The sequence below is a fragment of the Mchenga conophoros genome, linkage group LG23, assembly GCF_057382185.1.
Source record: "Mchenga conophoros isolate Kocher_MC1m ecotype Shallow Benthic linkage group LG23, M_conophoros_male_GT1.1, whole genome shotgun sequence".
Lineage (NCBI taxonomy): Eukaryota > Metazoa > Chordata > Actinopteri > Cichliformes > Cichlidae > Mchenga > Mchenga conophoros.
This window is the reverse complement of record NC_140547.1, coordinates 54519275-54542756: the sequence shown is the minus strand read 5'-3', so window position 1 is coordinate 54542756 and position 23482 is coordinate 54519275.

Sequence of the window (23482 nt, the reverse complement as noted above, 5' to 3'; positions counted from 1 at the left end):
AGGTATTGTAACTGACTGTAAAAAGTCAGCACAGCTAAAATAAACTCCACCTAAACTTGGTTCATATCTGACCCAGAGAGACTGCAGGTCATAACTTCTTACCTGAAGTTCACTTCACTTGATACTCGGACCGGCGGCCGCCTCGGGTGTCTCTCCTCCTCCTGCCTCCCCTTTCCCTCATCCACCTGCTGGCCTCCACCACTTGCTAATGTTACTGAATCTGTGGAAGCTCCGCCATAGCCACCACCAAACAACTGAGTTATTTTTACACACTGGCCAGCATCTGGCCAATCCACCACCTCTCATTGTTTATACCGTTACAAAAAATAATCATCGGCCCACCAGCCAGTCCAGCTATGGTCGTGCCATCAGTTAACCCGTCGCATGCCAGCTGTGGCATGCGTGCCTAGGGTTGCCGACCCCTGTTATAGACACATAAATGTGATTTTGATGTGAGTTTGAGTATAATGGCCAATGGGCAAATGAGTTTAATGCACCTCAAGGGGATTAACAAAAGTATTACATGAATATTTAGGAGAATGGACATTTTTATACATGGCCCAAAGGTAAATGTTGCTGGTACTCTGTGTGTTTAGTGACACTAGAAAACTCCTATATAAATTCTAGTCCACCAACATGCTTACATGGTATGTGCAGATTTACATTTCAACATAGATGTAAAAGAGTATTATACGTGGCAGAGATGGTGCATGCTGCCAGACCTCACACCAACATCGGTGCTCACTTAGCCTCCCACAGAGGATTTTTAGCTGGTGACGTCTATCTGTCTCCCCTTAGTGGCTCTGGCAAACTTATAGCGTGTATGTGACTGCTGGACCAAAAACTCTCTGTGATTTTGGTGAGCCGCTGTGGTCGTGGTCGAGGCCTCCTTCAGATCTGCTTGCTTTGATGCTTCGACATAATGCAGAAGTGAAAACCAACACAGACAGTTACCTTGATCCCTATGATGGTTTTCCTTGGATGCAAATACATCACTGCTTATCATCGTGTTGATGTATTTAGTGGATAATAATAATAATAATAATAATAATAATAATAATGGGTTGGATTTATATAGCGCTTTTCGGGACCCCTCAAAGCGCTTTACAATTCCACTGTTCATTCACTCTCACATTCATACACTGGTAATGAATACTGACAGGAAGAATGGCGCATAGATATTATCTGACCAAATAATGGTTTGAGTAAATGTAGTAAATGTTTTAAATCAATATCCCATAGAATAAGTTGACATAACAGAGTCACATGTTTGAGTTTAGAAAACGGTTCATTTCTGTGATCCTTTTGAATTAAAACACTAGGAAGGCCCAGAGCCCAGCCATTTGGCTTTTCTACCTATAAAACCCGGAGAGTTGCCAAAGGGCTTTTAGCTAGGCTTTAGCTTCAGCCAAGTGGAAGCTAAATTGGCTAGTCATTCATATGTAAATTGGGTTGTTACCTGGGAATTCTGGAGGGAGGGGAGTGGGGGTGTGTGATTGAGGGCGTGGGGGAGCTGCTAAAAGCTGTGCACAGTCACCAACTTGGAGTGTTTCAGTTTGATGCATTCTCAATCATCCAGGGAAATAAATCTCCAAAAGTCACCAACTTGGAGTGTTTCAGTTTGCCATCTTAGGGAGAAATCAACACACATGGGTGTAGGTCCTTTGTTGCTGAGATTTATTGATAAAAACAGTACAAAAAACCAACCATTTGTACACATTTTTACAAATAATAATAAAAAGTGAGTGAGTACATTCCAACATTTTCAGCAATCACTCACAATCCTGGCACTGCCGTGGTATCTGTAGTCTGCATTTACCACATGTGTATCTGTAGCAGTGAACACGTCGCACAGTGGCATGATTGTTCTTGCAATTGTGTTTGACCTGACACATGGCTCTTTTTCCAGGGCTCGGTGTGGAGGGTTGTGTCCGAAGCAACTGTTCTTTTCTTGCCTTCTTCGCAGCTACATGAGAGTGAGCCAACTCTCTTGCAAGCTCCACCAGGAAGTCCACCCGTCTTTCCTTCGTCCCGGTGCATGCTTGATACAGCACATGTGCATTCAGTGCTGCCATGTCAATCATGTTATAAAACACGGCAACTGGCCAGCGCCGTGTTCCTTTGCGGACAGTGTACTCCCGAACCATCTGGTCCATCACATCCACGCCACACTTTGTTTTGTTGTAAAGGGTGACTGTGTTTGGCTTCCTTTTGGTAGTGTTATCAGTCTGAACCACGCTGTGCATGCTGCTAAGAATATAGACTGTCTTCTTCCGTTTGGCCGCATACGCCGTCAACGTGGCAGCAGAGGTTGAAAACACCTAAGAAATAAGATAAATTGTTATTTCCATAGCCCTTTTACACACAATGAAACACATAAACATAGAACCACAAAAGACCTGCAACATACCTGAGTGGTGAATTCACTGCGATCTGTCTGTCTAGTGGATTGAGGAATTTCCCTGCGAATCTTGTTGACTGTGCTGAGGATGGTGGTTTTCTGTCCAAGAAGTTTTTGCGCAAGTGAAAGCGATGTGAAGAAATTGTCCATGGTAACATTTCTGCCCTTGTCTAGGAATGGTTCCATCAGCCTCATTACTACATTTTCAGAAAGTCTCTCCCCAGTGGGACGATTGGGGTCCTTGCCAAGATATGGGAAGACATTGCAAATGTACTTGGATTTTAGGTCGCAGGCCACCCAAAACTTGATCCCAAACTTGTCCGGTTTACTTGCAATATACTGCAGGAAACTGCACCGAGTCTTTGATGGGAAAAGGGTGTGATCACATTGATGCCACAATGGACGACTGATCAAGCCCTGTCACCCTTTACAACAAAACAAGGTGTGATCACATTGATGCCACAATGGACGATGCCACAATGGACGACTGATCAAGCCCTGTCATCCTTTACAACAAAACAGGGTGTGATCACAGGGCTTGGCTTCCTTTTGGTAGTGGACAATTGATCAGGAAGCCAAGCCAAGGTAAATGCAGACTACAGATACCATGGCAGTGCCAGGATTGTGAGTGATTGCTGAAAATGTTGGAATGTACTCACTCACTTTTTATTATTATTTGTAAAAATGTCCTCCCTAAGACGGCAAACTGAAACACTCCAAGTTGGTGACTGTGCACAGCTTTTAGCAGCTCCCCCACGCCCTCAATCACACACCCCCACTCCCCTCCCTCCAGAATTCCCAGGTAACAACCTAATATACATATGAATGACTAGCCAATTTAGCTTCCACTTGGCTGAAGCTAAAGCTTAGCTAAAAGCCTACCAGCCATTTGGCTGGTGGCGGGTTTTAAAGGTAGAAAGGTACAAGCCTGGTCCTCCTAGTGTGTTAAACAGAAGTCAGTCAGCTGAAATTCAGAAATCTCCAAAACATGTAACACAAAACTCAAATACACTGAAAATACAAAGCAAGATAGCGTGCTCTGAAACAGACTCCAGCTGTACTCTGAATGAATGCAGTGTAGTACTGTAGGTATGGTGCATGCATCAATTCCTCAGCAGTTGGTTGCAGTTTCAGACTTCCACACCATCGCTTTGAATGATGCTGGACTCGACAGGCACCTTCTCAGATTCGGCTCATCAGATGATGATTTTACAAATCTCCAGTTTATTATTTAATGCTCGAAAGCTACGTATTATATTAGTTACTTTGTATTTGTTTTGAGAACAAACGGAGAGATCAAAACAGATCGCCTGTGTATGGTCACCAAACCCAGATGACAAACAGAGGAAAGGCTGAGATGGTTTAGACTCCAGCAGGAGGAGGGACAGTGGGCACAGTGTGCAAGGATCTACAAAAGCACTAAAAAGAGGAAGAAGAGAAAGAGGAAAACAAAGTAAACTACTGGTCAAAAATCACATTTTGAGGTTCACATTAAACGATCTCTTTGCACTGTGAAACTTTAATGTTTCACCCAGAACCTTTGCTGATTTGACTTTTTTGGTTGGCAAAAAAGTGTCCTGCATCCTCTGAATCCTCATTTAAATGTTGAAACTCTGAGTAAACCTACACTGAAAAAAACAACAAAGATGCAGCGTGACTACTGCTGCGGTATTTGTTTCAAACACAAGTGTGAGGGATGTTCTGACCGGCCGTCATCCTGGCTGTAGATTTCTGCATTGCTTTAACTGAGCAGATGTGCAGCAACATATTCCACCCAAAATGTTCAGCCATTTCTTTACGTATCATACATACTTATTATATCATCCATCCATCCATCCATTTTCATCCGCTTTGTCCGGGGCCGGGTCGTGGGGGCAGCAGCCTAAGCAAAGAGGCCCAGACCTCCCTCTCCCCAGCCACCTCCTCCAGCTTATCCGGGGGAATACCAAGGCGTTCCCAGGCCAGCCGAGAGATATAATCTCTCCAGCGTGTCCTGGGTCTGCCCCGGGGCCTCCTCCCGGTGGGACATGCCTGGAACACCTCACCCAGGAGGCGCCCAGGGGGCATCCTTATCAGATGCCCGAACCACCTCAGCTGGCTCCTTTCGATGTGGAGCAGCAGCTGCTCTACTCTGAGCCCCTCCCGGATGGCCGAACTTCTCACCCTATCTCTAAGGGAGAGGCCAGCCACCCTTCGGAGGAAGCTCATTTCTGCCGCTTGTATCCGCGATCTCGTTCTTTCGGTCACTACCCACAGCTCGTGGCCATAGGTGAGGGTAGGGACGTAGATCGACCGGTAAATTGAGAGCTTCGCTTTTACACTCAGCTCCCTCTTCACCACGACGGACCGGTGCAGCGTCCGCATTACTGCAGCTGCAGCCCCAATCCGTCTGTCGATCTCCGGCTCCCTTCTCCCATCACTCGCGAACAAGACCCCGAGATACTTGAACTCCTCCACTTGGGGCAGGAACTCATCCCCGACCCGGAGTGGGCACTCCACCCTTTTCCGGCTGAGAACCATGGCCTCAGATTTGGAGGTGCTGATCCTCATTCCCGCTGCTTCACACTCGGCTGCGAACCGTTCCAGTGCGAGCTGGAGGCCCTCACCCGATGAAGCCAACAGAACCACATCATCTGCAAAAATCAGAGATGAGATTCTGAGGCCACCAAAGCAAAAGCCCTCCGCCACTTGGCTGCGCCTAGAAATCCTGTCCATAAAAATTATGAACAGAACCGGAGACAAAGGGCAGCCCTGGCGGAGCCCATCACCCACCGGGAACGAGTCCGACTTATTGCCGGCAATGCGAACCAAGCTCTTGCAACGGTTGTATAGGGATCGAATGGCCCGTAGCAATGGGCCAGACACCCCATACTCCCGCAACACCTCCCACAGGACACCCCGAGGGACACGGTCGAATGCCTTCTCCAAGTCCACAAAACACATGTAGACTGGTTGGGCAAACTCCCGTGTGCCCTCAAGTATCCTCGAGAGGATAAAGAGCTGGTCCAGTGTTCCGCGACCAGGACGAAAACCGCATTGTTCCTCCTGTATCCGAGGATAAAAATTCATTTCTCTTTACCTGGGAATAACTGCAGGTGTTTTTCATCAGCTCTCTTTCATCCACTGATTCCCCTTCACTTTGAAAGGTTAGACTTTGTTATAATGTGCGTCTGTCCATTGCACCAAATAAGAATAGCACATTGTCTATAATTTAAAAACTTAGAGGTCTGTCTCAGCTCCCAGATGTCCTGCAGTGATAGCACAGCTCCATGGTATACATGGTATGTATAAAACTCTACTGCTAACTTCCAAATCCATGAAACTTTGTAAATCCTTTTTTTACAGGAAGGAACAGCTGGAAGGGTTTGGGTCACTGAGTTTTGGTTAATTATATTAGACTTGGGAGACAAACTGAAGACACTGTTGGACAGTAGATTACCTCACATTATTTAATGACCTCAGAAAGAAATGCATTTAAAAAGTTAAAACCCTAAATTAAAAAGTCGGTTGACTCTTTTTAAGATGTTCATACTGATTTTTCCCCTGCAGTTTACAATAAATAAATAAAAGCAACCCAAAAATGATTCAACTTAAACATAATGGAAGTGCAAGAACTTGTGAACAGCTGACAAAAGACTTAAAACAAAAGATTTCTTTATGTTTGGGGTCAAATCGACCCAAACAATAAAACCTTCCAAAGATGAAATTAATGAGTAAAATTACATTATTAAAAGAAATAATCACATTTTAAGTAGCAGGAATGTAATATGCAAACTAGCTGAAGTTGATCAAAAATAATAAGTTGAAGAAAATGTTGGATGGGTTTATTGAATACGTTAGAGTTTGTAGGACTGCTTTAAAAAAACATAACATAAAGGGGAACTGCAATGATACTCCACGTGTTAAATTCAACAATTTAACAGGCAGAACATGTTGAAAGCTGAGAAACTGTCTTTCTTTTTCTGTTGTTTTTCACCATTTTGGCTGAATGAGGAACCAAATGCAATAATTTGTTTTGTGATTTCATTTAAATGACCAAAAGTTCTGTACTACTTGAACTGTAAGTGTTTAATTACAACAGCTTGTAATAATAAATACATGCTATTTGATATTGTGTGCAGTTTATGTAACTAAGTTGTGTATAATCAGAGTCCGGTGAAAAAGCACTCAGATAAAATGACCTCATGGTCCCCGCCCCCACCCATGCCAGTGGCTGTCAGTCCCTGTCGTCGCCTGAACTGAGGCCAGCCTGAGGCTAATGACAGTGCTTGTTCAACACACACACACACACACACACACACACACACACACACACACACACACACACACACACACACACACACACACACCTTCAGCAGGGGATCAATGGATTGAGAAACCAGTGGCTGTATTGAGGGTGAATCCTTTGTTTTTTCTAACATGTCTCATCATATTTTCTCAAAAGCAGAATTTCGAGTTCAGACTGCGATAAAATCCAATCTTTACGAGCATCACTGAATTTCTCCAGAAAATGATACAGAGAGATCACACAAAGGAATGTACAGCAGTGAAATGTTTTAGACATCACGTTAAATGCTTTATTGGATTTTCATTAACTTTTGTTTCTTTCATGTTACTTGACATCTTTGTATTATTGTCCTATTATTCATTTCAGTTGCTTCAGACTCTTCACAACTCAGTGGATTTGTGTCAAAGCACTCTCATCAAGTTATTAGGGACAGAAGAGCTAGCAATTGTCTCTAGTTAACAGAGAAACCATTGGTATTGCACACACACACACACACACACACAGAGACACACAGATTATTTGCACACACACTTCATCTATAATTCATGGGGTGTATTGTGCGGATGCAGTTAACTGCCACTTCAAAGTAATTAATTGATTTTCTGACATATCAGTTCGCAGCAGCACTAAATGACACAAATAGACCCAAAGAGTCTGGATAAAACGCAGACCTGCACCACGATGTGCACTAACTGCACATTATAGAATTACACAGTAAACTGTCTCATTCTGCCCTCTTCCCATTTGATCGCTCATAAACGTAGACAGTCCTTAACTGAATCATTGCCCCTTTGGATTTGAGAATTTATCCTGATTACTGTGATGAGTACAGCATGTTTAACGTGGTGCTAATCACTCAGATTACTTTATGACACAGATGGGTGCTTTCACAGTTTGTCATTGCAAATTGTGGGAGAAGTAAAAGGCTGTCAGCCACAAAAAATCAACTCCCTGTGACTACCTATGAATCATTAAGGAAGTACAATGTGCTGCAAAATATTAGATTTATTATTAATATTATTTGTCATATTTCAGGAATTCTTTTGTTACAGCAGTTAAAATGATGATGACACCATTATTATTGTTATTATCATTAACAACAACAATAATAATAATAATGTGTGGCAAACAATGCTCTAGACAGCTCTGTTGTAGATGATGTATCAAGGTTTCTTGTTTGCAGCGAAGCTTAAACAGTGTGAAGGTACTCCGCTGCCTCTTCTGTACATGCTGTGGTCGAGTTTATCCACAGTAACAGGTAATAATGACATGCTTCCACCGCAGAGCCAGCTTTCCTAAGGGATGTTGCTCCTCCAGTTTTCACGGCTGGCTCATAGAAAACCTTCATTATTTTACTGCACACACTCACTGGGAGATCTCATCCTCTTTAAGGAAATAGAGCCTGCTTCTTGTATACACTGTGTTGGTTTGAGCGGGCAGGTGGACGGGTGGACAGGCGGGCAGTCAATAGATGGACACTGGCATTAGATCTCCAACATCTTGCTGCATATGATGAAGGATCTGAGCTTCCTCGGAAGATAGAATCTTCCCATTCGCTTCTTGTGCACAGCATAACTGTTGGCCCTCCAGTTCTGCTGGATTACTCCACAGAAATCTTACCAGTTCCTTATTCCCCAGTTCCTGCCCAACTCTAAAAGACCCCGCCACTGTGGTGGGAACAGAGAACTTCTGCAGGTGGCATATTTCACTGTTTCACTGGACTGGAAAGCTTAGGAGTACAGGCATCCCCAGCACAGTACTTCTGTATGTTGTTTCTGTTTCTGTTTCTGTTTCTAAAGCTGTTTCTGTGCTGTGATGAGCTCTGAAACCTGACTGAAACTCTTCAAATAAACCATTCCTCTGCAGATGATCTGTTAGCTGTTTGACAACTACTCTTTCAAGGATGTTTGATATGAAAGGAAGGTTGGAGATTGGCCTATAATTAGCTAAGACTGCTGGGTCTAGAGATGCTTTTTGAGTAAAGGTTTAACTACAGCCAGCTTGAAGGCCTGTGGTACATACACCATTAATAAAGGTAGATTTGGTTTAAGATCATATTTAAGCATTAATTAATAGGACTCCACACATACCCTGTGTTGTTTGGTCTCCACCTTTCCTGCTGTAGGAGTCACTGAAATACCTCAGAGCTACCTAAAAAGTTCTGAAGCCAGAAACTATCAGACTGTCAAGTTTGAGATCAGTATATAATACTAACGTCGTTGTATTTGCTCTAGGTCTTAAGCAATGCTCTAGGCTCATCCACTATATTGCCTCATTCGCTAGAGGACCTCAAAGAATCCGTGCTGACTGAACGGATGGTTTCATTTGCCTCGTCTTAGTTTGCTGTGACTCCAAAGCCCTGTTTTTTCCTTTGTACCTCAGTCTTGCTGGTGTGAATTCGTTTTGCCCTGTGTATCCACTGCTGGCTGACTTCTGGCATGGTGAGTGGTATGTCATCCAGATTTGGGCTTGGCCTGGCATAGATGGCACTGTTTATGTGATGGCATGTCATATCTGGCCCGATTGTGGTTTGGTTTACGTGGCCCAGGCTCATAGAAAACAGGTCTGGCCTGGATCTGGCATCAAGCAGGCACTTCGGACTGACTGGTGTCATGGCAGAGTGTATGTCAACCAGATGTGGGCCAGGTCTGGCAATGATGACACTGTTTATGTTCCTATTTTCCTATTTTAGTTAGAAGATCCAAATGCCATGTTGCAATACTATACTGCTATGGTAGCCAACGTTTCAAAAGCAGGTTTGTGAGTGTACACTTTATCCAAAACCTAGTGACGGTTTACTCAGGTTTGCCACTGGGTGGCTGTAGCTCAGGTGGAAGAGCAGGTCACCTACTGCTCGGAAGGTTAGTGGTTCGATCCTTGGCTCCTCAAGTCTGCGTGCCAAGAGTGTGAAAGTGTATGAACGCAGTAGGAATCACTCAGTTTAGAGGAAGTGTCTGAATGTGGCATGTTGTATAGAGCACTTTGAGTAACCCAGGGGAGTATACAGTAAGATTCAGGTAATTCATTGTCTGAACAGAATTTTGTCATGTTAATTTTGCACTATTATGTTCTGGCATATTCTGTTATTACATGGCTTGAGTAAGGTACACATTATGCTGACATCTGGAGCCAGAGCTGAAACTGTTGTGGGCCAGCAGTCTGCAACTGGCCCGTGGCTGCACACAACTTACACATGGCACAGATATCGCAAAGAATGACAGCCCTTTGGTGGCCCAGACCAGGTTTGCCAGAGGTGGCCCACACATGGGCCAGCACAAGGCCAGGAGTGTGTCGGCAACTGGCCTTGTGCTGGCCCATGTGTGGGCCACATCCGGGCCATACCAATTTTGCTATGTGGGTCAGTTCGAGAACACCCTTGGAGTGGTTGGATTATGCATCTATGTATTTGAGAGTCTATTTGAGAGTCATGTAAATAGGAGTGGAGTCCAATAATGAATATGTTGTTGTATTTGATTTTTATGGTATGTTGTAACAAAAACACAGAGTAGATTTAATGTCTCGGAGGGATATCTTTAATAATTCTCTAAAATGTATCAAAATCACAGACACACATTGATGTAAGAAAGAAAAATGATAAAATGCTCAGCAATGTTCCTTTTCACAAAAAGTACTTTACAAGTGCAAAAGTGTGTAATTGTTTTTTAGGTGTATGTGTGTGCATATATGTACTCAATTATTTAGCCAGCCTCTGCGATGAAAGGAGACAGGTTTATTCTTGCTAAACTAAAAATTGATTTTGTGACAAGAAATGTGGTGATGGTGATGTTGGGGTTGGGTTTGGGGGGAGGGGAGACATACCTATTCAGTCTTGCACACAGTCAGAGTTATTTAAATCTTCATTCTTTTAACATAGAAATGGACATAAAAGGGAGCAAGACAGAGAGAGTGATAGAGAGGGAGAGATAGAATCGCCTCAGGCTGTGTTTAGTGCAGTATGAATGGATAACAAGGTGCATTAGAGCAGAAACTTTTAACTCTCCCCCTTCTACTCTCTCTCTCTCTCTCTCTCTCTCTCTCTCTCTCTCACACACACACACACACACACACACACACACACACACGTCCATCTGTGACCATCGAAAATTTAAGCATATCTCTCCTGCTGTGTGGATGTCGAGACTGAAGGTACTGCAGATACAGTGGGGCAAAAAAGTATTTAGTCAGCCACCGATTGTGCAAGTTCCCCCACCTAAAATGATGACAGAGGTCAGTAATTTGCACCAGAGGTACACTTCAACTGTGAGAGACAGAATGTGAAAAAAAAATCCATGAATCCACATGGTAGGATCTGTAAAGAATTTATTCGTAAATCAGGGTGGAAAATAAGTATTTGGTCACCTCAAACAAGGAAAATCTCTGGCTCTCACAGACCTGTAACGTCTTCTGTAAGAAGCTTTTCTGTCCCCCACTCGTTACCTGTATGAATGGCACCTGTTTGAACTCATCATCTGTATAAAAGACACCTGTCCACAGCCTCAAACAGTCAGACTCCAAACTCCGCCATGGCCAAGACCAAAGAGCTTTCGAAGGACACCAGGAAAAGTATTGTAGACCTGCACCAGACTGGGAAGAGTGAATCTACAATAGGCAAGCAGCTTGGTGTGAAAAAATCAACTGTGGGAGCAATCATCAGAAAATGGAAGACATACAAGACCACTGATAATCTCCCTCGATCTGGGGCTCCACGCAAGATCTCATCCCGTGGGGTCAAAATGATCATGAGAACGGTGAGCAAAGATCCCAGAACCACACGGGGGGACCTGGTGAATGACCTGCAGAGAGCTGGGACCAAAGTAACAAAGGTCACCATCAGTAACACACTACAACGGCAGGGAATCAAATCCCGCAGTGCCAGACGTGTTCCGCTGCTGAAGCTAGTGCATGTCCAGGCCCGTCTGAAGTTTGCCAGAGAGCACATGGATGATACAGCAGAGGATTGGGAGAATGTCATGTGGTCAGATGAAACCAAAGTAGAACTTTTTGGTATAAACTCAACTCGTCGTGTTTGGAGGAAGAAGAATACTGAGTTGCATCCCAAGAACACCATACCTACTGTGAAGCATGGGGGTGGAAACATCATGCTATGGGGCTGTTTTTCTGCCAAGGGGACAGGACGACTGATCCGTGTTAAGGACAGAATGAATGGGGCCATGTATCGTGAGATTTTGAGCCAAAACCTCCTTCCATCAGTGAGAACTTTGAAGATGAAACGAGGCTGGGTCTTCCAACATGACAATGATCCAAAACACACCGCCCGGGCAACAAAGGAGTGGCTCCGTAAGAAGCATTTGAAAGTCCTGGAGTGGCCTAGCCAGTCTCCAGACCTCAACCCCATAGAAAATCTGTGGCGGGAGTTGAAAGTCCGTGTTGCTCGGCGACAGCCCCAAAACATCACTGCTCTCGAGAAGATCTGCATGGAGGAATGGGCCAAAATACCAGCTACTGTGTGTGCAAACCTGGTAAAGACCTATAGTAAACGTTTGACCTCTGTTATTGCCAACAAAGGTTATGTTACAAAGTATTGAGTTGTATTTTTGTTATTGACCAAATACTTATTTTCCACCCTGATTTACCAATAAATTCTTTACAAATCCTACCATGTGGATTCATGGATTTTTTTTCACATTCTGTCTCTCACAGTTGAAGTGTACCTCTGGTGCAAATTACTGACCTCTGTCATCATTTTAGGTGGGGGAACTTGCACAATCGTTGGCTGACTAAATACTTTTTTGCCCCACTGTATGTCCAGAATATCGGGAAACTCCCTTCTGACAACAGAAAGTGCTAAAAGAAAGAATGAAGGCGTGCTCACATAAGGCAGTTTCTACCATCCCTTTTTGTTCCATGCCTTTTTAAGCCAACAATTCAGCTGGGCACAGTACATATCGAGTGTGTGTGTTATTCCTGCCCCAGCACAGACCAATGCTTCCATCAGGCACCCAGGGAACGATCTATACTCTCATATCTGAAGCTTGACACAATATATTTTATTCAATGTAGTGTTCATGGAACAAATATGAGGAATTATTGAATAATTAGGAATAATATGAACTTAAATATAACATAACATAAATACAGCTTTTACAAGGAAATGGTGATGTATTTGTAAATGTGAGCATGCCTTTATTCTCTCTCTTTGCAGTATTCTTCAGACACAGGTAATCCAAACATAACAATACAAAAGTTTTAAAACGCAAGTCTCCTTCCCACTTAGTGCTATTCAGCCAATGCACATCACTATTTAATATGAAATAATCCTAATTTCAGCACAAAACACTGTCAAGTAAAAACGATTTCTATGCTAAATAAATATTTCAGTATGAGAGAATCCTACATATCAAACTTAGAAAACAGTCTCCTTTGCTGACTGACTGATGACAGTGCATCACCCTCTTTTAGCCACATCTGCAAACCTTCCTACAGGGAAGGAAGCAGCCCGTTTGTTACTGAGATCAGCATCAGACTGTAAGAGCTAATAAATATATGAAAAGGATTCAATGATTTTAAAGGATGCAGTAAATGATGTTCAGATCAGGGCTGATCTTTTACACAGCTGCATAATCAAACAAAGCCAACAAATTGAGCATGTAGTTTCTTCAGAGATTCCTTTGGCAGCAATACCTAGTGACGGTTTAGTCGTCTTTTCTAGTGGGTGGCTGTAGCTCAGGAGGAAGAGCAGGTCACCTACTGATCAGAAGGTTAGTGGTTCGATCCCTGGTTCTTCCAGTCTGCAAGAGTGAGAATGTGTGTGGCTGTAGTTAGGAAGCACTCAGTTTAGAGGAATTGGGTGAATATGGTCTGTTGTATAGAGCACTTTGAGTAAACCGGGAGAGTAGCAAAGTGCTATATAAGAATCAGTCTGAACAGAGTTTCGTCATGTTGCTTTTGCACTATTAGGTTCCAGCACATGTCGTCATTACAAGGCTTGATTAAGGTACACATTAGGCTAACATCTGGGGCCAGAGTTGAAACTGTTGTGGGCCAGCAGTGTGTCTGCAACTGGCCTTGTAATGGCCGATGTGTGGGCCACCACTTGTCAGTTTTGGCCGGCGGTCATAGGTTCTGTCCAATAATATGACGCGAGACTGGAGTAAAAGACATCCATGGATTGGCACTTTATTAAAGAAGGAGCATGATAACACTAACTACAACTAAACAAAATGGCTTCCTTTTATACTCTACCTTTTCAGGTGAGCATCCGGAATAGCCCAAGTATGGGGGTTAACTAATCAACATGAAACATAACCCTCCACACAAACAAACATACAATAACATTAAAGCACATCACAAACATATACATATTTCCAGCACATGCTATAAACAAACCAATAACATAAGGTTCACCCATTTCTATCTAAATTAAAACCCTCTTTAACCATACTCCCTAACCTGGCACACTGGTCTGCTCCAAGAGCTCTTAAACAGGTGATTGAGCCGCTTTCACTCTTTTGCTCCACATCCTGCAAGAGGCAACCAGGATAGATGAGTACCTTTACAAGTTCTCATTTCACATATGCCTCCAAGGGGCCATCATTTTTTGCGGTATGTGGGCCATGTGTAAGCACATTGTGTAAGCCAGATCCGGGCCATACCAATTTTGCTATGTGGGCACATGAAAAGCAACACAAGCAGGGCAAATTCTGGCTTCTTTTTCACCTGTGGTCATCTGACCGATTACTGTGTAAAATGGGTAGTGGACTGATAAACGTCTGGCAGAATGACATTTAAAACTTTAGAAACAGAGTCGCAGATGCAGCTGTTTTTAATACTTCCCATTAGATGAATTGACAGTATGTGAGGTAATATACAGAAAGCATCACATGGTCAGAGAACCTCAGCTACTGCTGCCTTTACAAAAAACAAAGCTTATTGGGTTATCAGGAACTGCAGCTGACGTAGTGTATGCGTGTAATGGCTCAGGACATGACAGTGCTACTCCTGTACGCACTAAAATTCTACAAGCACTATTAAATGGACAACACTGGAATCTGTACAGACAATATTGAGCTCCACTGAATATAGTTTACAGATTAAGGTTCAAGGTTCTTTATTTGTCACATGCATAGTTATACAAGTATAACACACAGTGAAATGTAGCCTGACACGCTCCTCGACATGTCAAGAGGAAGAACATTATTTATATATATATATATATATATATATATATATATATATGTATATATATATATATATATATGTATATATATAAAGAGAGAGGGCACGGATGGCTTGGGGATAGAAGCTCCTCTTGAGTCTCTCTGTCCTTGCCCGGATGATGCGGAACCTTCTACCAGAATGCAGAAGTTGGAACAGTTTGTTGCCAGGATGGGACGGGTCCTTCAGTATCTGCTCTAGTCTGGCATCTCCTGGTGTAGGTGTCCTGAAGCGGGGGGAGAGCAATCCTGCAGCAGCGTTCTGCTGTGCGGATCACTCTCTGGAGAGCTTTTTGGTCCTTCACACAGCTGTTCCCAAACCATGATGTCATGTTCTGTGTGAGGATGCTCTCCACAGCGCCTGTATAGAAAATCCTGAGGATCTTTGGAGAGACCCTGAACTTCCTCAGTTGTCGTAGGTGATACAGGCGCTGCCTAGCCTTTTTGGTCTGGACCTGAATGTGGGCAGCCCATGTCAGGTCTGAGGAGATGTGAACACCAAGATACTTGAAGGACTGCACCCTCTCCACTGGAGCTCCATTGATGATAATGGGCTTGTAGTCTCTGTGCTGACCCCTTCTGAAGTCCACCACCAGCTCCTTGGTCTTGCTGACGTTCAGCTGGAGGTGGTTGTCCTGGCACCACGATGCCAGATTCTTCACTTCATCCATCATTGTTGGAGATGGCACCCAACACCACTGTGTCGTCAGCAAACTTCACAATGGTGTTGGAGCCGTGGGTGGCCACACAGTCTGAAGTGTAGAGGGAGTAGAGCAGTGGCGAGAGGACACATCCCTGAGGTGCTCCTGTGTTGATGGTGATGCTGTTGGAGAAGCACCTGCCCACCCTCACCACCTGAGTTCTGCCAGTGAGGAAGTCCAACACCCATGCACACAGACCCTGAGCTTTGTGAACAGTCTGCAGGGCACTATTGTGTTAAACGCTGAACTGTAATCAACAAACAGCATTCGCACATAGTTACCCTGTTTCTTGATTAAATATAATACTCTGATCTCAAGACATTTCATTATGGAACTAGTAGACTCTTGATTGTTTTAGTAAAGGTGACTGTTTCCATACATCAGCTACACTTACACAATATTGGTGCAAATCTATCCAAAACAAGTGTGTCTCTTCTGTGTAAAGATTTTATGGTGATTTCATGACAAAATGTGCACAAAATGCAAGGAGGATGGATGGAGCAGCAGCAGCACTGGTGTGGTATGGAGGACTGAATTCAGGTTCTGAGAGCAGGAAAAGGAGAATGAGAAGAGAAATGGAGATCTGTGAGGAAAACAGCTTGAGTGAAAGCTGCAAAAAGAAAACTAGAGCCTTGATTTTAACAGCATTTACTTCCCAACGTTGTGGATATTTTGTAAATGAATAAAAGCTGTGATTGAACAATCTGCATACCCTTATCTAAATGTAAAAATGTGTACTGTAATATATATGTGCCTGCGTGACTGAAATCTCTGTGACCTCAACCACACTTTGCTATGACATAGCAACACTGATATGAATACTGAATAAAGAATACTTCAGAATTCAGATATCACTGTAAAGGCTGTGATGTCAGGACTTCACAGCTGTGCAGTGGAACCAGGACATTACTACGGCCAAAGATCTACAAGAATCTTTTCTCACAACAACAATTGGAAGATGTGAACCTGTAATATAAATGGGGAACCTCTGCACATCACCACTTTAATACATAGAGCTTTATGTAAACTCATGTCCTACAAACAGGTAACAAAAACAGGAAAACCAGTTTCGGTATTGGTGATGGGGTACAAGCTCAAATGATGTGATTTATACACCTCACAGATCTCAGCCCAACTGAACATATATGGGAGACTTCATACTGTTAAAGAAACAGCATCAGCTGTCCTGACAATTAGTTTAAGCAAACAGTCCCAAATTTGTGTTGGGCTGGCCGCTGTGCTCTGCCTGTACTGTCCTCTTTTTAAAAAAAAACAAAAAAACCCCCCATAATCTTCATGTGTCATCATGCATTTCTGTTGGTTGTGTGAATGTATGTTGTTCTGCGCTGTGGTCCTCGTGCCATTCTTTACTTGAACACCAGTAAATTGAAATTGAGTAGCCCAATCCATAGAAAAGAGCACATGCTGCTTCCCCTATGGAGGGGTTTAAGAATAGCGTTCATCACTTCATGAAGAGAAATTATTTTTCAGTTCTAAGACTGGAGAATCTGTAACAAGCAGCAACAAAGCTGTTCTGATAGAGGCCCAGCTCAGTCATTAATATGCTAGCTTGCTGGGTTGATACAAGGCATTTGCTGCTACTGCTTGTTGCTAATAACTCACCCTGTATCACATGTTTTGGATTGTACATGTTTTCTTTCAATATAAGGATGACTAATGTTGCTTTGGGGTTAGCCCTGTAAGTTCTGAGTAATCGGATTGTTACTTCGTATCGTACCTTAACCAAAAGAAGCAACAATGAGAAATACATTATATAACATTTGCATGTTTTCACATAAAAAGTGTTACTTCACACCATGAAACCTCACTAGGTTAATCTTTAAAAGTTCATGTATATGGGCCTTGACTCGGTGTAATGTCTAAAGAGTAACTGTAAGAACTGAAGTGATATATCAATAGAAGAGCTATTTGACGATACATCTGGCTTTAAGATGGTAAATACTGGATTGTGAACAGGCACAGACAGTAAATACACAATACAGAAGTAACTACAGACAAGCCCAAAAATCAATGACTGTCTTTCATGACATAGATCATTTCAGACAGCTTGAGAAGGAGACTTCCAATTAACTAATTAGCCATTCACACCCCTCAAGATGTCATTACTTTATGCCTTTGTAGCATGTGTGTTTGTGTATGTGCACATGTTAAGTAACCCAGAAGATCTGTTAAAACATAAGCAGGTCAGTGGTGCAAGCAGCAGAGGCAGCCAATCTTAAAACCAACCACACAAGGAGACACAAATCCCAAACGAGCCAATGAATAAATCAGAAGGCTTAGTCACTTGGTGGCATTTACGATACAGAATATAAGGGCACTAATGGGTACAGTCCAAGCACAAAGACAACACTTTGCATTCACTTGTTAACCACAATGTGGGAACAAATGGAAATGGAGGGAAAATAGAGGGTGAGGAAGAGTGAGAAATGGGTGAGGCAACTCTTTGCATGACTTCTTCATTAACCACAAGACTAAAGGGACTTTGCCCTGCCTCACATAGGACACCTGTCACACTAGACTTTACAGATATGCACCCGGCATTTTGCCCATTAAGGCTGAGGGGGAACCAATGTGGCTGTGAGAAAATGTAGGGAATACTGAAAAAGCTTTAGTATTCATCGATTGCCAGATGGCTATTTGCTGTTAGCGGTTTCTCCAAACTTCAGAGGAGCTTAAAGTCAGCAGGGAAGTGTAGCGAAATGAAGAAGGTGACTGAAAATAGAGATAGACGATGGCGTTAAAAAAAGATAAAGAAAAGCTGTCAGAAGGCTGTAGGTAGCTATAGGACTCATGGGTTAGAGAGAAAACCCAAACACAGACATATGGAGTGAGAATGGGTTTAACTTCAAGCGAGCTGTTCTTTGAAGGAAGACTGGTAATCTATAAATCTGATAACCTGAGCCCGTTCTGTTGCCCACCTGTGTTGTCCTAAAGGTCTCCTGACAGATCGGATACTTGGTCAAGACAGCAGCAGACCAAACCCAATCCTGGAGGTGGACCACCTACTTGACTCTATGTTCCTACAGCAATAAGGCCCCAGGTAATCCTCTGGGCTCACACTGTAAGGTTCAACTGCCAACTAAGGCAGTAATGGACAGTCTTATTTCTCCAGAGGTTGTTTTGGTGTCTGTCTTTGGTTCCAGGTTTAATATGTCTCCACCTGCCCTGTCTGTGCCCAAAGCAAATTTTCAAGTTTCCCATTGGGCCTCGGTCAACAAGGTTAGACTCTTTGCTAAGTTCCATGCACAGACCAACGGCCAGACCAAGACAGCCAACCAGGCTCTGTGTGGTCCAATCAAACCAGCCTATGTGGAGTACCCAGCTGGCTTAGCTAGAGTAGGTACACAACTCCAGATGTTTTCTGTTTGCATTCCCAGGACAGCAAGTGTTGTGCTCCCTCCATCCAGCATCATCTCCATTGCTGCTGTTGCCTTTGGAGAGACACCAAAACAGCATTTCTAAGGATGCAGGAACAAAACAAGCACCAAGCCGATTGCCATCAAATCTCAGGCCCCAACTACTCTCCAGGTCAGAAAGTCTGGTTGTCTGACAAAAATATTCTGACTAAAAGAGCTGAATCAATAAAACTATCTCTAAACTAGGGTTGGGAAATGACTAGTTCAGTTCTTTGATATTGTTAGTCTGCTGCCTATCAATTCCCCTTATCAGTTCTACTTACACTACAATCAGCTTTTCATTCCTTGTGCCGGAGGAGGAAAATAGTGGCGCAGTCTACAACGTACAGTGTGGATATGAACATTTTATTTAGACGTTAAATAAAAAGACAAGTTGAAACTGCATCCAGGACAGAAACAACTGCATTTTGCTGCTAATGCAAAAATGCAATTAATTTACACAAATGAAATAGATGGCAGTGACACTCAAGGTGGGGCCAATGAGAAAATAATGACAATAAATAAAAGAAGTGACAAGGAATCAAACTGATAGGTGATATCAATGAAATCAGATTTGCTAAATTCTTATCAGATCCCATCCCTGGTCAGGGTGTCCTGGTCCTACTGGTCTGTCTCGCCCTTTTCCTCTTCTCTGTCCAGTTTTGACTCTCCCTTTGACTCTCTTCCCTTCTTTGTCTCTGTGTTTGTGCGACCTGATATCAGGCAAAATGTGTAATAGACACGCCAGCCCACCGTGATACTTGGGTTGGTTTGTGGCTGTGTCTTGAGCCTTGTGTGTTCCAGAGTTTTACCTTGGTCTCCACCAGAAATGTTTGTTGAAGGCTGCAGTTGTTAGATTTCTGCTGGCTGAGTTAGGATGGAGGTTTTTCCTCACCAGACACTACATCGTTACCCCACATGTGTTAAGTTGCTCGGCTTGTCATCTTTGTGAGTACTGGAAAGAAGTAACTATTTTGGAGTTACCTTGTAGGCTGTGCCCAATGTATCCACTGCTGAGGAAAAGTTTTGCTTCAAAAAGTGAAACAGAAGCTGAGATTCAGCAGAGTTTGAACCATGAAATGGAAATTATGTCGGGTCTGTTGTAAGCAAAACAGGACTCAGTTACAGGACTTCCTTAAAAATAACATTGACTTTATTTATAAGTGATACATATTATTTGTAAACAAAATCATGTTTACAAGACACTCAGTACTCTATCCCAAACCACAGGTTTCCTGAACAAAGAGAACAAAGGTAAGGTTTCTTTAGAGTCGTAGGATAGAATCGCTTCATGCATGATTCAGGGTTTCAATGGTTGTCATTCAACAATCTAGCGTAGACTCAAGCTCAGCCACTGCCTTCAGTAGTGGCTCTTGTCAAGGTCATCACAGCCAAAAGACGGGGACCCTCCATAAAGTCCCAACACGGCACAAAAACAAGAACACCAGAACCCAACCCATATGCACGTGCGCACACACACACACACACACACACACACACACACACACAGACAAGGATCTTAGAGGAAAAACGTAGCAAGAAATATCTGGGACTCTCCACCATTTGACCTTAGAACTGAAGAAGGTTCTCGGATGAGAGGTGAAACGTCTTCAAGCAACTTAAAGAAGTCCAGACGCTTTTCTTTCCAAGCTCCTTAAGCTATGATGACCTGTATGACTGAGAACCTTCACAGACACGTAGCTGGACACTGGAGACTGAGCTGAAAGCGACACTGGAGGCTTTGGAAACTGAACTGAGGGTGGCTGCGGGGGAGCTAACTGAGCTGGGAGTGGCTGCGGGGGAGCTAACTGAGCAGGTGATATGCTGTTCACAATATCATATGCTGCACAGAACATCGCCCCTGAATGAACAGTCATACAGTCCGAAAATGAAAAAGAGTCCTCACTCACCACAGCCGGCGATTTAGAAGCCCGAACGTCCGGCTGTGGGGTGGCGCGCTTGCGGCGCGATCGGCGTTTCCTCCCCGCAGACGGCTCCGACGGGCCGGGCAAGATCACATCCGGCGAGTCGGGCAGCGAGGCAGGAGTGGCTGAGAGAAGGTGCGGTGTGAGCCGGAGAAAAGCCTGCATGGTCGGAGGGAGCGACTGCAGAAGCCATGGCAGGCCAGAAAAGAGCCGTTGTAGCCGACTTTCCACGGCACGACGGAGCTCCTCTGGAGGGTTCTCTAGCCATAGCCCGAGGAGAATCTCCACATTGTACGTAATGTCGTCCTGGAGCTCCTCGGACGGATTTACTGCCGCTGGGTCCATGGTGGCTGGTTCGTACTGTCACGGATTGCCGGGGCAAGCCGTGTGGAATGTAGAAAAGGACCCAAAAGGCAGCAGCTCTGGTGCAGGTGAGTGTTTATTTACAGGGGTGTAAGTACAAACAGCGGTGGCGACAAAACATGAAACCGGAAACCTAAACTGGGTAAACTAATAAGACAAACCAGAATGAGGATGCAGGGAGGTCCGGAGAAATACATACGGGGAGATGCAGGGAGACCGAGGGGAAACAACACAGACGAACCAGCGATTACTAAGACAGAAAATACAACTTAAATACACTCAGAGAACGCAGGGAGATTACACACAGGTGGGAGACACAGCTGGGAGTGATTAACATGACGAGACCAGGGAGGCAAACTGAAAACACTCACATAAGACGCAGACCTTCACAATAAAACAGGAACACACGGGGGGGGGGGAACAGGGTAAACACCGATTAGAGGAGAACAGAACCAAAATCGCGAAGAGAAAACACAAAACGCTGGGTCAAAAGGACCCAGGATCATGACAGTAGCAAGAGAAAGTCATGACATGGCAGGTTAGCACGGGACAGATCACACAGCTGCCTTCATCCTGGATCTTTATTCATAATGGATCGTGCTAATTATTCCATAATTATTCCATAAACAACTTCAACTTTTACATCTGGGTTCTGCGCATGTGTCCAGGTTGACCACATTTTTTGGGATTTATAGATGAATTTAGGATTTTTAGAAATTAACATTTGTACAGTATTTGGTACTGGGTCTGTACTTATATTGTGCCTTTTGATTTGGCCACAAAGATGGTTCTGATTCAACTTTTCTGGGACTATAATTGAAAAGGCTTTATAGATGTATGGTACAAGTTGTTATATCTTTGCAGGTGGTCTCCTCACTACATGAGCTCACTCTGCAGGTGGGGGGGAGAGATATAGGAGAGGTGGAGAATGAACTCCACCTGGGTGTCTATTGTCTTGTGTAGTTTGGGAGAGGATTGGATGATGGGGTGGGTGCAGTTTTCTCTGGGGTGGAGTCAGGTGGGCTGCCCCGGACTCTGTGGGGCTGGGCGGTGCTGCTGCTGCAGGCCCCGGTCTGGATGGGCTTGGGTCCCCTTGCCCTGGTGGGTTCCAGAGTGTGCGGGTGCCTACTGGGGTCAGCGGGGGAGCTGGCCCCAGGGAGGGGCCGCTTGCCCCTCCCTTTCTTCCCTCCCCATCCTCAGCTGCCTCCCTATTCCCGGTCTACCACACCCACCCACACACGCAGGGCTTGGGGTGCAGGTATGTCACCAGGGTGCAGGGGAGGCACTCCCCCTCTGTCCCCTTCTGGCCGCCTGTGCCTCAATTTTATTCTGCAACCTAGACATCCACATTACTCTTACTCTCACATAACACATACATATAGGGGCTTGGGGGTGGGCACGTCATACAGCGTCCAGAGGATGTTCTGTGTATTCAAACCCACCTCTGGCGCTGGTGCCCTACCCTCAATTTTAAATGCATTTCGATTCTGTTAGCCGTCAGGGCTGGGGGGCCCGGAGGAGGTGCTGGCCGTCAGACTGGGGGCTGGGATGCGGGGCCTCCCTGCTACTGGAGATAAGGAGGTGGTCCGCTTGCCTCCACCCCAGAGAGAAGGGTTACATCTCCTGGGTCTAGGTGCGGCTTGCCCCTCTGAGGGCGGGGGTACCTGGACCTGGGATATAGAGTATGTTTGGGGAGTGCGACTGTCTGTGCAGTGTCTATTTGTGTCTGTCTACACGTCGAGTGAGTGCCGAGTATTTGGTTGTGCATATGGGGTGGGAATGCACGTCTGTGTCCGCGTGTGCCTGTTCGTTTGTGTCTATATGTCAGGTTGGGTCTTAGACTCCACCTCTCTGGGCACACCTAAAGTACGGAGGCCTATCTCCCCTCACCACACTCCCTGCCGGTGGCTGATGCCCTCAGACGTTGGTGTGTTGGTGGTACTTGTCGTCTTGGGCTGGGCGCTCATGTATGTACCGGATCACTCCTGGTGGCCGATTGGCGGGGCCTGGCGCCTGTGGCCCGGCTGGGCCCCTTCCGGGGGGTGGGATGCCCTCAGGCCTCTGGCCTGTGGGCCTGAAGCTCGGTCCTCTCTGGCACAGCTGGCTGCCGGCAGAGCCCGCGGGCACGCCACTGCAACCCCCTCTGGCCTCTGCTCCGTAGCTGCTGGGTGACCTCTCGTTTGGGGCTCTACTCAGATCTTCCCAGGAGGGTGG